General features: G+C 36.8%; 1 protein-coding gene across 11 annotated transcripts in view; it reads right to left on the bottom strand.

Annotated features, from left to right (window-relative positions):
* C4H1orf185 (chromosome 4 C1orf185 homolog) overlaps nucleotides 1-15917 on the bottom strand; it is a 206602-nt gene that overhangs the window by 123841 nt on the left and 66844 nt on the right. For 7 of the 11 annotated variants that reach the window (XR_014144500.1, XR_014144502.1, XR_014144499.1 and 4 more), the window contains exon 3: nucleotides 8520-8664. The exons of the other annotated variants lie outside the window; for them this stretch is intronic. The gene's annotated coding sequence lies outside the window, so the exon portion shown is untranslated. The remainder of the gene's footprint in view (nucleotides 1-8519; nucleotides 8665-15917) is intronic. 11 annotated transcript variants of the gene reach the window in all.

The following is a 15917-nucleotide window of genomic DNA, read 5'->3' as shown; positions in this document are numbered from 1 at the left end:
AAAGCCATACGCTAGAGATTTAGGGTATATTTTGATCTGTTAGAAGAAACTGTATCTCAAAATTTTAAAGAGAGAACAACTTATATATATATACCAAAGATAAGGGTAACTACTATGAAGGGATAGAATATGACTCTAAAAATGAAAAATAAAAAATATTTTTTAAAAAAGGGATTGATAAGATGTTGGTTGAAAAAGGGAAAAAGAAAAATTGAAAATAAAAAAAAGTTAAAAAAAATTTAACTTTGAAAAACTAAAGAATCATGGTAAAAAAAGCCATGAATTCTATGTGCAGTATTCTCCTAGTGCTGGAGTTCTGCTGTTCTCATTGATCGGTAAAGTTGGTCTTGGCTGGCTATTCTTGCTGATCTTCTGGGGGAGGGGCCTGTTGCCATGGTTCTCAAACGTCTTTGCCGGAGGCAGAATTGCCCCTCCCTTGCCGGGGGTCCGGGCTAAGTAATCTGCTCGGATTTGCTCTCAGGAGCTTTTATTCCCTGCAAGCTTTCCATACAGCTTTGGAGGATGAGAGTGAAAATGGTGGCCTCCCAAACTCCACCCCAGAGGAGCCGAGAACTTGGGGCCCCGCTCCTCAGTGAGCCCCCAGAGAAAAGCAATCACTCCCATCTCCACGGTCTCCAGCCGCACTCTGCTTCCCCGGCATGTGACCGAGCATTTCTATCTCTGGCACACGACCCTGTCTGGAGTCTCCAAACCCAGCAGATCCCTGTGGTGCACTCCCGCACCACTCCTCCCAGGGGAGGAAGGGGAGTCTCCCCGGATCTGCCACTTGTTGGGTCCCTGCTTCCAGAAAGTGGTCACTTTTCTCTTCAGAGAGTTGTTGCTATCCTTTCCTTTGATCTCCTGTTGAGTTCATAGGTGTTAAGAATGGTTGATCCCTATCTAGCTGAATTCCTAGGACCAGACAAAATCCAGGTCTCCTACTCCTCTGCCATCTTGCTCCGCCCCTCTATCCTCCATGTGTCTTAATCACTTTCATTTTTTCCTGTGCTAAGTGTAAAATAATTCCTTCAAATTCATCTTCCTGATCTTCATTTTGAGTATAACATTTCCATTTCTAGAAATTCAGTTGTTTTCCATATTACGTTTATTTTTTAAAAAAAATAATCTCTTGTCCTTTATCCATATTCTCAATTCCTTCTTTTTAAAAAATATAATAAACCTGAACATTTTATGTTATGTTTGTAATGATTCTGAAGTCTGTGGATCTGATTCTGCTACCTAATTTTGTGCTGGCTTTCATATATGATATTTTGTTTCCTTGGGTGTTTTATGATTTTTTTTTTTACTATGAGCTTATATATTTTTGAACTTTATCTGTGGGAATTCTTTGAAGGCATTCTAAGGAATTTGTATTTGCTTTGGTGAGACATGCAGCCATATTAACAGATAGTACTGTCTTATTTATCTAACTTACTCTTTTATTTTGCTTTGAAATAATATTAACATACAGATAGACTGCAAGCACAGTACAGAGAACTAGAAATCCCACTAAAGCTTCACTAATTGTCCCAATAATGTATTTTATAGCAAAAGGATTCTTGTGGTCAGATTTCTTTTATTCTCCTTTAATATAGAAGAGTTCCTTAGTCCTTCTTGACTTTCAGGATCTCAACAGTTTTGAACATTGCAGGAGAGTTATTTTGTAGAATGTCTATTTGTTTTTTTCTGATGTTTCTTCATAATTAGATTCAGATTATGCATCTTTGCAGGAACATAAAAAAAATTCTTGGATTTTTAAATTACATCCCATTAGGTAGCACACATGGTGGTTTCTTCCATCATTGGTGAGGTTAACCTCTGTTTTGAGTAAGGGATCAGGTTTCTCACCATTATGATTAATAAGTACTTGTTCAGAGATATTTTGAGTACCTTTCAGCTCCAGGTCCATACTTCATTTTCTGCTCTGTAAAATGGAACTTGAGCCTGTAAACATTTTTCTTTTGCCTGATGATACAATGTTAATCTTTGTCAGGACAGGGTGCTGGAGAGACACTAAAGAAAAAAACTGGTTTCTCTTCCTGGTTTGAGTATGCTTTCCTCAGGGGGCTTCTGTAGTAAGTAGCTTTTGCAATGTGTGGCAGCCAACAGCATTTAGTGACCATCAGCATGTGGTATCTTACCATTAATGGCTTCCTTTTGTTCCCTAGAAGGCAACTTTCTGCACAGTGTGCAGCAGCCCCCGTGAGTTCTACCGGTGGGGCACCTTCCTAGATGACTTCCCCTGGTACCTTAGTGTACCAGAGCTGCACCATATCCAATTAGGGCTAGATCACAGTCTGGGTGGAGCGCTTTTTCAGATTTGTTACTTCCTTGAATGTTCTGCTCAGTCCTGGAGGTAGTGCTACTCCTATATCTCCTATTCTACTATTCTTTAGAGTTCTCTTTTCTTCTTGTTAAATAATTCCTTGTTACAATTCATAATCCTTTACACTAAACTTTCCCTGTTTAAATTACTGTGTAGTTTCTTTCTGCTAAGTGACCCTAACTAGTCCAGATTTGGTACTGGGAATGGTCCCAAGAGACAGACCAGAAAAAATTGAATTTGGGGATTTGTTTAGTCATGTCCTTGGGCTTAAATGTAGTGCTGAGATCCTTGCCAATAGGAAGTGGGATGCTAGTAGTTCATGTTATGCAATTATCACCACAAATAATCATGCTATTACCTACAGATGATTGTCAACAAATAACAACTGAAACAACTCACCTATTAGGCCAAGTGACTGCTGCATTTGAACATTATGATAATGATGACTAAAAGAACTAGTATGGAATATATCCTATTGACTGTATTGAATGTTTACAGAAAGAAAATGACAAGTTCAAATCTTTTATCTCTCAGCTGAAGTTGTGATCTAAGAACTAGAGAGCTGCCTTGATAGTCATAAAATAATCTCTCATGTCCAATAGCCACAGGGCTGATATTCCTAGAAAGAAAATGTAAAATTTAATCACATATATTGCTGAATTACAGTGTCAGTAGAATTCATAGTTCCACCAAGTTTCTGAGGAAAACTTAGAAAATTAATTGGTGTCTTAGTCTGTTCACACTGCTATAACAAAGTATCACAGACTGGATAGCTTGTAAACAACAGAAATTTATTCCTCACAGTTCTGGAGGCTGAAAGTCTGAGATCAGGGTGCTAGCATGGTTGAGTAAGGGCCATTTAATGCATTGCAGCCTTCTCATATCTTCACGTGGTAAGAGGGGCTAAGACATTCTTCGTGATTTGTTTCATAAAAGCACTAATCCAACTCATGAGGCCTCCATACTCAGGACCTAATCACTTTTGGAGGCCTCACCTCTTGACACCATCACATTGGGTGTTAGGATTCCAATATATGGATTTGGGGACTGGGGGACACAAACATTTAGACCACAGCAATTGGAAAGAATAGGATCTTAAAACTTGGAATGGGGACATTTGGTTGAACCCAGGTGTAACTGACAGTTGAACTCTCAAGTCACTCTGGACCTCACTTGATAGGAAAGTAGTTGCCCTTTTGTTCCTGAGCAGACTAGCCTTTATTTTCTAGAAAATCTTGTGATAACCCCCTCATATGGCACAGATGCCTTGAAAGGGGATGCTCATTCTCTTCAAGACCCACCATAGCCCCTCCCTGTTATCATTAGACCCTAATTAAGGGTCAATTTTCACCATGCTCCATAGGACCAAGTACACAGTATTACCCAGGAAGAAATAGCTTACACACTACTAAAAGGATTGAAAGGCTTTACTAATATATATCAGCAGAGATCTGGGAAATGTGGAAGTAATTCTGAAGGAATTGGACCAAGGTAAGTGGAATATTACACTGGATTAAATGCATTAACTAGTGAGAGCTTAACAGCTTACTTGATATGTTGATGGAACTTGGACTCAACAGTGGCTTATGTTTAATAAAGTTGAGATACCAGAGCTTCCCTGGCATGATATGGGTAAGTGCCACCATCAAAGACTTTAAAGAACTTGAAGATGGAACATTTGCCAAGACAGACAACATTCTGGGTCATAAAACAAACTCAAGAGATACAAAATAATTGCAATAATACAAAGGATATTTCTGAACACAATAGAATTAAACTAGGAATAAGTAACACAAAGATATCTGGAAAACACTACTAAATAACCCATGGTCAAGCAGAATGTCTCAAGGGAGATTAGAAATATTCTAAATTGACTGAAAATGAAAACATGGGTAACATTAGTGGAAACAATGAAGTAAGAACTCCAAAAATCCTCCCCTCTTTAAAAGCAAAGAAAACAAATGGCCAAAATTGTCAAAATCAACTTTTTCTAGAACTCTGGAAATTAACCTAATGTTTGCAACAATCCAGGGACCATTTGTTTAAGAAAAGTGGTTAACTTTGTAAGCACAGCAAGCCTTGAAGTATGTTAATTTGCCTTATTTCCTTTTTTTTTTAAAAGATTTTATTTATTTATTTGTCAGAGAGAGCAGGAGGAACATCAGGCAAAGGGAGCAGCAGGCTCCCCACGGGGCAAGGAGCCCAATGTGGGACTCAATCCCAGGACCCTGGGATCATGACCTAAGCTGAAGGCAGACACTTAACTGACCGAGCCACCCAGGCATCCCAATTTGCCTTATTTCCATCTTCCTCTCTCCAGCTCGGTGATACGCTTGGAAACCAACAGATTCACAGTCATGGTGAAAATCAGAAGCCTTCCATCATGAGAAGGAGCTCCCACAAATCTCTATTGTCAGAGAATTGTCATTATTTGACCTACCTGACAGTTCTCTGGGAAATCTCATTCAGGGGGTTTGCTTTATTTCATCTGATTCAGAGCTCACCCAGTTTGAACAGCCTATGCCTTGAAGTATTTGTCATAAACAGTCACAGGCAACTGTTGAACATCAAGGCTGCCTAGGGTGGTAGTAACAGGGCAAACAAGAAGCTGACCAAAAACCTTAAAGGAAAATTTGAGGAATGAGATGCCCATACAGGGTCTTAAAAAACTCTGACATAGACCTAGAAATTTATAAGGCCATGCACATGCATAAGGCTGTGAGCACAACAGAGCTGTGTGTATGTGCAGAAAAGACCTGAAAAAGCTTTAAGCTCTCACTTTTGACTGACCCTGAGTCTAAATAAGCAGGAACTGACAGCTAAAGTAGAGTTGTAAACCACCTGCCTGAGTGTTGAAAGTGTGCCCCAGCGCATACACAGGGCTCCTTGGCAAAGACTAGGAGACTTGCTGATTCCAAGCATTTAAGAAAGTCTCTGTAACTGTCAGCTGACCACTAAGGTAACTGAGCAGAGCCTTCAGAGACCACACACGAAAAAGAATACATACTTTACAGGGGCACCTGGGTGGCTCAGTCATTAAGCATCTGCCTTCGGCTCAGGTCATGGTCTCAGGGTCCTGGGATTGAGCCCTGCATTGGGCTCCCTGCTCAGCGGGAAGCCTGCTTCTCCCTCTCCCACTCCCCCTGCTTGTGTTCCCTCTCTCGCTGTGTATCTCTCTGTCAAATAAATAAATAAAATCTTAAAAAAAAAAAGAAAAAAGAATACATACTTTACAGAATGTGTTAAGGAAAGTCATTAAGCAAGTAAATAGCAACAATAAACAACAATAATAAATAAACAACCATCAATAACAATAAACCCTGGGAGGTGGGGGAGAATCTGATTTCCATAGCTGTCACATTATATTATTTAAAATATCTGGGTTTTTTTTTTAAGATTTTATTTATTTATTTGACTGAGAGAGGGAACACAAGCAGGGGGAGTGGGAGAGGGAGAAGCAGGCTTCCCGCCTAGCAGGGAGCCTGATGTGGGGCTCGATCCCAGGACCCTGGGATCATGACCTGAGCCGAAGGCAGACGCTTAATGACGAGCCACCCAGGCGCCCCTAAAATATCTGTTTTTGACAGAAATTTTTAGATTCAAAGAAACAAAGTATGAATCATATACTGGAAGAAAGGAGCCAATAAAAACTGCCCCTGAGAAAGATCAGACACTAGACTTACCTAAAAAAAAAATTACTTATTTTTAATGTTTAAAGAACTAAAGGAAACTATTTCTTAAGACCTAAAGGAAGGTATGAGAATGATGCCCCACTAAATAAAGAATATTAATAAAGAGATATAAATTATTTAAAAGAACCTAATAGAAATTCTAGAGTTGAAAATGACTGAAATGAAAAATTTACTAGAGGAGTTCAACAGCAGATTTGAGATGGCAGAAGAAAGAATTAGTGAACTTGAAGATAGGTCAATTGAAATTATCTAGACAGAGGAACAGAAAGAAAACAAGTATGAATAAAAATAAATAGATCTGGGTGCCTGGGTGGCTCAGTTGTTAAGCGTCTGCCTTCGGCTCAAGTCATGATTCCAGGGTGCTGGGATCGAGCCCCGCATTGGGCTCCCTGCTTGGCAGGAAGGCTGCTTCTCCCTCTCCCACTCCCCCTGCTTGTGTTCCCTCTATCTCTGTCTCTGTCAAATAAATAAATAAAATCCTTGAAAAAAAAATATGTCCTGAGATTTGTGGGACACCATCAAGTATACCAGTATATACATAATGGTATTTGTAGAAGGAGAGGAAAGGGAAGGAGAGAAGATGGGAGAGGAAGGGAGGGAAAGAGGAAATATACTGGAAGAAACAATGGCTGAAAACTTCCCAAATTTGATGAAAAACATTTATCTGTGTATCAGAGAAGCTTGAGATTCCAAAGAGGATAAACTAAAAAAGATTCACACCTAGACACAACACAGCCAACTGTAGAAAGCCAAAAGCACAGAATCTTGTAAGGAGCAAAAGAGAAGCAGCTCATTATATGTGAGATATCCTATAAGATTAACAGCCTACTAATCTTCAACAAAGCAGGAAAGAATATCTAATGGAAAAAGACAGTCTCTTCAACAAATGGTGTTGGGAAAACTGGACAGCCACATGCAGAAGAATGAAACTGGACCACTTTCTAACACCATACACTAAAATAAACCCAAAATGGATGAAAGGCCTAAATGTGAGACAGGAATCCATCAAAATCCTAGAGGAGAACACAGGCAGCAACCTCTTTGACCTCAGCCATAGCAACTTCTTGCTAGACACATCTTCAAAGGCAAGGGAAACAAAAGCAAAAATGAACTATTGGGACTTCATCAAGATAAAAAGCTTTTGCACAGCAAAGGAAACAGTCTACAAAACTACAAGGCAACCTACAGAATGGGAGAAGATATTTGCAAATGTCCTATCAGATAAAGAGCTAGTATCTAAAATCTGTAAAGAATTATCAAACTTAACACCCCAAGAAAACAAAAAATCCAGTAAAGAAATGGGCAGAAGACATGAACAGACATTTTTTCAAAGAAAACATCCAGATGGTTAACAGACACATGGAAAGATGCTCAACATCATTGATCATCAGGGGAATACAAATCAAAACTACAATGAGATATCACCTCACACCAGTCAGAATGGCTAAAATTAACAACATAGGAAACAACAGATGTTGGTGAGGATGCTGAGAAAGGGGAACCCTCTTGCACTGCTGGTGGGTGTGTAAGCTGGTACAGCCACTCTGGAAAACAGAATGGAGGTTCCTCAAAAAGTTAAAACTAGAACTACCCTATGATCCAGCAATTGCACTATAGGTATTTACCCAAAGGATTAAAAAATAGTGATACAAAGGGGCACATGAACCCCAGTGTTTATAGAAGCATCATCAACAATAACCGAAATATGGAAAGAGCCCAAATATCCATCGACTGATGAATAGATAAAGAAGACGTGGTATTTATATACAATAGAATATTACTCAGCCATCAAAAAGAATGAAATCTTGCCATTTACAATGACTTGGGTGGAGCTAGAGTGTATTATACTAAGCAAAATTAAGTCAGTCAGAGAAAGACAAATACCATATGATTTCACTAATATGTGGAATTTAAGAAACAGAACAGGTGAACACAGGCAAAAAAGAGAGAGAGAGAGGCAAAACCATTGATTTAGGCTCAAGTAATGATCTCCAGAACATGAGATGGAGTCCTGCATCCACCTCCACGCTCATTGCACTGTTAGCTTAAGATTCTCTTTCCCTCTCCTTCTGTCCCTCCCCCCATGCTCTATCTCTCTCTAAAATAAATTTAAAAATCTTTAAAAAAAAAAATACTACATGATTCCATTTACATGAGGTATCTAAAATAGTCAAACTCACAGAAACAGAGTACAATAGTAGTTTCTAGGGACTGAGGGGAGGGGGAAAGGGGGAGTTGCTGTTTAATGGATATCAAGTTTCGGTTACTCCCTCATGAATACATTCTAGAAATCTATTGAAAAACATTGTGACTATAGTTAATAATACTGTATTATACACTTAAAATTTTATTAAGCAAGTAGATCTTATGTTAAGTGTTCTAGCATAATATTTTTTTAATTTTTAAAAGACAAAGAATTTTAAGCTATAGTACTTAATAAAAGTATTAACAGGATATTGATGCTTTAGAGTTACTGTTAAGAAAATTTGGTCTTGGGGCACCTGGGTGACTCAGTCGGTTGAATGTCCAACTCTTGATTTCTGCTCAGGTCATGATTTCCGCGTCGTGAGATCGAGACCCGTGTGGGGCTTCACGCTAGGTATGGAGTCTGCTTAAGATTCTCTCTCTCCCTCTGCCCCTCCTTCTCTCTATAAAAAAAAAAGAAAATTTGCCATCTATTTATGTTTTATTCTTATTTATAGCTACCTGGAATGTTACAATAATATACCTAGCATTTCTGTACTTTCAAAGTATGGTATTACTGGAAGAGTTTTGTCTCAAAATGCAATAATATTGAGTCCATTTTATATTTTGCATGTGAAAAATTAAACAATTTTAATTTGGCATACATATAGGACTTTGAGTAAATATATTTTTAAATTCTATTTTAATTTCTGGACTAAAATCTCTGATATCTGTCTGAATTTCTTGGAAGCAGGATTACGTTGTGACAAGAATTTGGATTTTGAAGACTTAAGTTAAAATTATGACCTCTTACTAGCTGTGTGATCTTGGTGAGTTATATAACTACCCAGAGTCTCAATTTTCCTCAACTGAAAAGTAGAAATAATTATACCCACTCAAAAGATTGTTGGGAGGATTGTATTAGGTAATGTATCTAAATGCTTGGCATATAGTAGGGTTTACAAGAGATGCTATTCCCCTTTCCTTTCTCTTTTGTGTAAATACAGTAATGAAAAGTTTTGTTTGCTTTTTTTAGAGAGAGAGCATGCACGTGAGGTTGGGGGTTAGAGAGGGAGAGGGAGAGAAAGAGAGTCTTAAGCAGGCTTCATGCCCAGTGTGAAGCCCCATTTGGGGCTCAATCTCACAACCCTGAGATCCTGACCTGAGCCAAAATCAAGAGTCAGATGCTTGACCAACTGAGCCACACATGCACCCAGATTATGAAAGGTTTTATTTTATTTTATTTTTTTTAAAGATTTTATTTATTCATTTGACATAGAGAGAGACAGAGAGAGAGAGGGAACACAAGCAGGGGGAGTGGGAGAAGGAGAAGCAGGGCTCCGGCAGAGCAGGGAGCCTGATGCGGGGCTCGATCCCAGGACCCTGGGATCATGACCTGAGCCAAAGGCAAACGCTTAATGACTGAGCCACCCAGGCGCCCCATTGAAAGGTTTTGAATGTGATTGTAAACTCTAAATTCTGAAACTTTACAATTCTGAAGCTTAAAGTGTTACAGAAATCACTTTCAGTAATTTTTTTGAAAAATCACATCAATTACACCAGTGATTTTTCCTCATACTCTCTGAAGAAGTCATCAAAGCATTGTGATTAATATTTTTCTAATTAAAATATATTTAGTATATTTTCCTATCACAGTCAATAAATATTTAAATCCTTCATATTAAAATAATATATAGTTTTGATGTTGTCAGAACTTGGTGTGCTTTGGTATATCTCCTTTAATATTTGACAATTGCCAGTATGTTTCATTCTACCTCAGAAAAATTAGATTCAAAATAGGTTGTTCATAGACAGTAAGTGATTAAACTTTAATTTCTTAAACATTATCCCTTTTTAACCTATTCTATCAATTCCCATCTTTTAACAGAGCCTGAAGTTAGATCAATAAAAAATTACAGTGGCACACACACACATTTATATGTATTTCTTTAAGGTTTATTTAAGTAATCTCTACATCCAACATGGGCTTGAACTCACAACCCTGAGATCAAGAGTTGCATGCTCCTCTGACTGAGCCAGCCAGGCACCCCTATATTTATATATATAAACAAACATATGTGTACACTATACACACTAAATACAATCTATTTAGTGTATTCAGAACCAATTGGCCAGTTTGAAACAATATAAGCAGTTAGTACAGAAAATGCCTTAAAGAGAAAAAATAATGATGCTGGAGCTGGTTCAAGAGTTCACTTATATAGTTAAAGCCCTTTGAAAGAGATTAAAGAAAATTACTTGCCAACATTTTAAGAACTTAAACTTTGTTTTAAAACTTTTTTTTTTTTTTAGATAGATTCACTTTCATTGTTCCCATATAAATGTTTGCACAGCTCAGCTATTTGATAAAATATCCACAAGATGGTGCCATGGTTAACATGTTAACGTGGGAATCTGAGAACTAGAAGGGAGAAAAGTGTTTGACATACCATTGTATATGACAAAATCACCACCAAATTTTCATTCGTTATAATAATACTAATTTTGCATTTCAAATGTTCAAAGTATTACATTTTAGTATCAAGTTTTCTTATTGTTTGTAAACATAATTTTCAGAGAATGTTAAATAATGAAATGATATCAAAATTGATAATAGGGACATAAATTGGATCTTTTATACTTTACAAATTAATGGATATGTTTTTAATGATCTCTTGCTCCATCTTTACTGCCAGGATTAGAATAACATCCAAATGGCATAAACTACTGTAAGTTAAACTTATATAAAGGCCAGGTTTTTGCTATGGAATATTTTATGCCCCCGTCCAGTTCATATGTTAAAGGATTAATCCCCAGTGTGAAGGTATTTGGAGATGGGGCCTTTGGAGGGTAATTAAGTTTAGATGAGATCATGAGATGGGGCCCTCATGATGGGAATAGTGCCCTTATAAGAAAAGACATCAGAGAGCTTGCTCTTTCTCTCTCCACCATATGAGGACACAGCCAGAAAGTGGTTGTCTGCACTCCAGGAAGAGTTCTCGCCAGAAACTGGTTATACTAATACCCTGATTTTGGACTTCCAGCCTTTGGAATTGTGAGAAAATAAATGTCTGTTGTTTAACCCACTCAGTCTATGGTACTTTGTTAAAGCAGCCTGAGCAAGCTATGACAGTCTTTAACGACAACAACAAAAATTTGCTGGAAAGCAGTTATTAAAAAATAAGGCCTGGGGCGCCTGGGTGACTCAGTTGGTTGAGCGACTGCCTTCGGCTCGGGTCATGATCCTGGAGTCCCGGGATCGAGTCCCGCGTCGGGCTCCCTGCTCGGCGGGGAGTCTGCTTCTCCCTCTGACCCTCCTCCCTCTCATGCTCTCTGTCTCTCATTCTCTCTCTCAAAATAAATAAATAAAAATAAAAAAAAAAATAAGGCCTGTTTGCACAGTAGATGGAAATTGGTGTAGTTAATAATAATTAACTATTATTTATAATTAACTATATATAATTGTTAATATTTAAGGCTGTTACAATTTGAGTTCACCGTAGCTGTAGTAATAATGGTTACACTGATGAAATATCTAATATAATCATCTTAAAGGAGTGTTCTGAAGGAAAAATTTAGAGGAAAATTTGATTAGTGGGTGGGGAGGATTTCCAAAAATAACCAAAGGTGTACAGCAAGAATGCTAAAGAAGGAAGCCAGAAATGGGTAAAAGTGAAGTGAAAAACTTACTGCAGAAAAGAGGAAGTGTGAAGCTATCTCTAATTGGTTTTCCTAAAAACACCTTAAACTCATTATTTTAAAAATTTATCACTAAACTCTTATCTCTTTGCATTTTTCTATTATGCTGTGTAACTATTATTGTTAGCTATACTGGAAAAGTTGAAGTCTTTGATTCCTCAGTTCTTTATTTGACATAACTTACCCTTCACAAGATTTTCCCAATTCTTCCTCTGTGCAATAGGTCTAATATATATTTTTACCTCATTTTAAAATTACTTATTTAAAAAACCTGTGTTACTTATTTAAACTTATATATTCTCCCAGATTTTAATTTAGTAGCCTATTTCCAACATAATCTATTGATTAAGAACTACCTTTCATAAATTATATTCTGGTGTTGTTATTTTTCAGAAATTGTTTTCTTTTGGACTTATTCTGAGCTTTACAACCCTTCAAAATTACTGTCTCTTTTATCTTTCAATAGTGATTTCTCATTACTCATCATCACATCATAACACTTAAAATAAAAACCAGTTGATGGTATGGGTAATTGGTATCTTTTAAAAAATTTATTTTGAAATAATTTCAAACCTAAAAAACATAGTAAAAATAGTACAACATTTTGCAGGGTGCTTGAGTGGCTCAGTGAGTTGAACATCTGATTGATTTTGGCTCAGGTCATGATCTTGGGGTCCTGAGATCGAATCCCATGTGGGGCTCCGTGCTCAGCCAGGAGTCTGCTTGGGATTCTCTCTCCCTCTCCCTCTACCCATCTCCCCCAAATAAATAAACAAATCTTTAAAAAAAAGAAAGAAAAATTAAAAAATAGTACATTTTGTATACCATTCACTCAAACTCACTAATTTTTAATGTTTTGCTAGTTTTTCATTATCACTCTTTCCTTTCTTTCTACACACACAAGCACACACATATATTTTTTCAATTTTGTATTGTGGTAAAATACACTTAATATAAAATTTGCCCATATTAACCATTTTTAAGTGTACAGTTCAGTGGTATTAAATACAGTTATAATATTGTGTAACCATCACATGATATGGAGATGGAGCTGTGGTGATGGATAGCTCTCAATCTTGTTTTCATCTTGTAAGACAGAAACTCTATTCCTATTAAACAATAACTCCCGGGCGCCTGGGTGGCTCAGTTGGTTAAGCGACTGCCTTCGGCTCAGGTCATGATCCTGGAGTCCCGGGATCGAGTCCCGCATTGGGCTCCCTGCTCGGCAGGGAGTCTGCTTCTCCCTCTGACCCTCCTCCCTCTCATGCACTCTGTCTCTCATTCTCTCTGTCTCAAATAAATAATAAATAAAATCTTTAAAAAAAAAAAATAACTCCCAGGGTACCTGACTGGCTCAGCCGGTAGAGCATACAACTCTTGATCTTGGAGTTGTGAGTGTGAGCTCAACGTTGGATATAGAGATTACTTAATAAAAAAATAAAATGAAATGAAACAAAAAAAAAACCCAACTCCCCATTCTCCCTTCCTCCCAGCACCTGGAAACTACCATTCTACTTTCTGTCTCTATAATTTTGACTACTATATCTCATATAAATATAATCATACCATGTTTGGCTTTTTGTGACTGACGTTTTACTTAGCATGATGTTCTCAAGGTTCATCTATGTCTAGCATATTTTGGATTTTTTTCCTTTATAATGCTGAATAATACTCCATTGTATGTATGTACCACATTTTGTCTATCTATTTATCTGTCATGGACACTGGGGTTGCTTCCACATTTTAACTATTGTGAATAATGCTGCTATGAGCATGGGTGTACAAATATCTCTTTGAGGCTCTGTTTTCAATTCTTTTGGGTATATACCCAAAATGGAATTGTGGAATTGCTATATTATATATACATATATAAAATTTATATTTTTATATGTTTATATATGCTTAAGATATACATGTAATTTAATATGTAATATATTATATAGTATAATATATGTAATATATATATAGTTTCCTGAATCATTACCTAATTTAGGAAATTTTACATTAGTATTATCTAAGGTACAGTCCATATTCAATTTTTGGCAGTTGTCTCAGTAGTGTCCTTATGGCATTTTCCCCTGGATCCAAGATCTAATCCAGGTTAACATTGCACTTTGTTGCCATGTCTCTTTAGTCTCCTTTATTCTGGAATGCACTTTTTTTTTTCCTTTTAAGGAGGCTCCTCGCCCAGCATGGAGCCCAACATGGGGCTTGAACTCATAACCCTGAGACTGAGACCTGAGCTGTCATCAAGAGTCAGATGCTTAACCGACTGAGCCACCCACGTGCCCCTGGGATGGATTTTAACAATTTTTTTGTCTTTTATGATACTGATGCTTTTGAAGAGTATAGGATAGTTGTTTTGCAGAATAGCCTCTGATTTTTGTTTGTCTGAAGTTTCCTCAGGGTTAAATTCAGGTTATGTATTTTGGCTGAATCATAATGATAATGTCAATTTGTCTCATTACATCTGCTACATTATAAATTCCATTAGTTATTGGTTTGTTTTTCTTATTCTACTTTTTAAAAAAATCAGCAGATATACGTATATTCTCTTATTTCCCTTTATTTCTTATATAAAAGATAGCATATTACATTTATTTTTACAGTTTGCCTTATTCACTTTACATTATATTCTAGAAATCCCTTCATTTCAGTTTATACAGATCTTCCTCATTGTCTTTTACAACTGCATGCTCTATTGGGTGGATGTGCTATAATTTATTCATCCAATTTCCTATGTATGAGCATTTCTGGTTTTTTTTCAGTATTGTTATTACAAATAATGGGAAAATGAGTAAACTTGTGCATATGTATTTTCATATTGTTGGAGATGTGTCTTGAGGGTAAATTTCTAGACATGAGATTGCTGGTCAAAGGATAAATAAATAAATATATATATATATAAAAACATAAAATAAATAATAAACATATATGTATATACATAATTTGTTAGATAATGCCACATTCACCTCAACAGGGAAAGCACTATTTTTCATTCCCATCAGCAAATGTATGAGAGTGCTTATTTCCTGAAACTCTCACCAAAATAGTGTGTTGAAAAGCTTGTGAAGTTTGGCAAATCTGACAGGTGAGAAATGATATTGCAGTGTAGTTTTTAGCCTGAAAAGCTCCCTTTAGTATTTTATTTCTTGTAGTGCAGGTCTGCTAGTGAAGAATTCTCTTAGGTTTTGTTTATCTGAAAAAGTCTTATGTTCTCCTTCAATTTTGAAGGGTGATTTTGCTGATATAGAATACTTGTTTGACAGTCTTTTTTTTTTTTCTCAGCACTCTGAGGATGTCACCCCACAACTCCTTGCCTCCCAGATTTCTGACTGGAGATCAGCTGTTAATCTTATTTAAGATCTTTTGCCTGATGAGTTGCATCTCCCTTGCTGCTTTCAAGATTCTCTCTTTGGCTTTCAACAGTTTCATTATAGAGTGTCTAGGTGCAGATCTCTTTGAGTTTATTTGATTTGTAGTCTGTTATGCTACTTGCATGTATAGATTTTTTTTTTTTTAAATAAAATTTGGGAAGATTTTGGCTACTGTTTCTTCAAATAGTCTTTCTGACCTTTCTCTCTCCTTTTCTTCTGGGACTCCCATTATACATATGTCAATATGTTTGATGGTGTTTCGCAGGCTTCTGAGACCCTGTTTATTTTTCTTCATTCTTTTTTCTTTCTGTTCTCAGAATCATCTCAAATATGCATTCTCATATGCATAATGGTATGTATATATAATGCATAATGATAGTACAAGAAAGAGAGGAGAAAGAAAAAGGAGCAGAAAAAATGCTTGAAGAAATTATGGTCGAAGACTTCCTGCATTTGATGAAAAACATTAATCTATACATCAGAAAAGCTCAACACACTCTAAGTATGATAAACTCAAAGATATTTATACCTAGACACAACCAAAGGCTTCTTCAAGCCAGGTTTATAGTTTCTTTGGCAACACATTTTCCTAAAATATTTAGTAGGTTTCTGATATACTTACAGAGAGTTATAGGTGTT

The sequence above is a fragment of the Leptonychotes weddellii genome, chromosome 4, assembly GCF_054177405.1.
Source record: "Leptonychotes weddellii isolate Sample4059 chromosome 4, ASM5417740v2, whole genome shotgun sequence".
Taxonomy (NCBI): domain Eukaryota; kingdom Metazoa; phylum Chordata; class Mammalia; order Carnivora; family Phocidae; genus Leptonychotes; species Leptonychotes weddellii.
Note: the sequence above shows the minus strand (reverse complement) of the source record. Positions and strands in the feature narration are given on the sequence as shown.